Raw genomic sequence first — 1,713 nt, 5'->3', positions numbered from 1 at the left:
TTCCAGTTACTGTTCCAGCAATGTAGTGAACACAGGTTAATGTTAGCTAATGACTCTCAGAAAATCTGAGTTTTGCCTGCTGACTCTGTAATTAAAAGCTTGTACAAGGATGCAACTGTCAGCTCAAGCCTTTCCTTCTACTGTTGGTTATATATCAAATCAAGGATTAATTTTTTTTTTGTGGTTTTTGGGTCACACCGGCAGTGCTCAGGGGTTATTCCTGGCTCCAGGCTCAGAAATTGCTCCTGGCAGGCACGGGGGACCATATGGGGCTCCGGGATTCGAACCGATGACCTCCTGCATGAAAGGCAAATGCCTTACCTCCATGCTATCTCTCCGGCCCCGAGGATTAATTTTTTAATAGAGAAAATGTCAGTTGCTATCTAAAAATAAATTTGATGATTCAAGCAAACATTAAATGCCTGCTGGTTAAATAAAAGCACACAAAGAACATTACTTTAAAACCATTTCATTCATTCATATTGTGAATGCAACATAGATCACAAACATTATATATTCTATTTTTTGTAAATGGACAAATATACATATAGCAAAAAGAGATATACATATATTTAAAAATATAAAACCAAGGCAATTTTAAAAAATCAAATTTTCATCGTCTTAATTAGATAATTTGTGAATTGAAAATTTATAATTTGTAAGTAAATCTATAATTGTAAGAAATGTAGGAAATAAATACAGTAAGTAGAAAGGTACTCTGAAATTTTAGTGAAAATAAAAATATTTTATGCTGAAGTAAGCAAGTAAGTAAGCAAGTAAAGTAAACAAATAAGGACTCTTTTTGCATGAATCCAACCTTGATTCAATTCCCTTTACTACATAAGGTCCATCCACTAAGTATCATCAGGAGTGATCCCTGAGCTTGGAGCCAGAAGTAAGACCTATTCACTGCTTATTGTAGCTCAAAAAAAAAAATCACAACTCCCCAACCCCAAAATGATGAAAGGAATTTATGGCAAAAAAAAAATTAAAAGGACAATATAAAGGAAAAAATATTTAGATCTGAGGTAATTTACCCATAAGAAATAGAAAAGAAAGTTCGATAGGTTATTTCATATTCCTTTGCAGAATGGAAACTACTATCTCACTGATGCAGACCATATATATTTTTTACACTGACCAATTGAGACTACAGAGTTGAGGGGGATAGTAATCGCAGCACTACAAACAGCATTTATATTAAATGTTAATTCTTGGTCAGAGTAACACAATTCTTTCCATTTTGGGCCTACATATTCCTTTTAACAATATATAGTTAATTCTCACTCAGCATTGTCAGTAGGAATGTCTGTGGATATATACGTATATATACACACATATATTCTAGAGTTGGTATGTTTTAAGTCAATTATTTTATTTCTTTTCACTAAGCCTAATACAATTTCTTATTTTAGTTTAGGTGATATGTTTACCTAAACTATGCTTACCTATGTTTAACAAATTACCCAATGTGCTAATACTTAATATATTGATGTGGAGTTTCAACTTTTTAGTAGAAAAAAAATGGAAAAAATTGGCTTGTAATCACTACATCTGTTCTTGTGAAGACACATTCTTAGTAAGAAAACCTAAAAATACTAATTTAAATGTTGTATTTATTCATCGTGGGATTTAACACTCGATCAACTAACTGGATATCTATACCAGTTCTATGCCAAAAATAAAAGGCTAAAAAAATAAAATAAAAGGCTA

Source organism: Suncus etruscus, chromosome 1, assembly GCF_024139225.1.
Source record: "Suncus etruscus isolate mSunEtr1 chromosome 1, mSunEtr1.pri.cur, whole genome shotgun sequence".
In the NCBI taxonomy this organism is placed as follows: Eukaryota; Metazoa; Chordata; class Mammalia; order Eulipotyphla; family Soricidae; genus Suncus; species Suncus etruscus.
Note: the sequence above shows the minus strand (reverse complement) of the source record.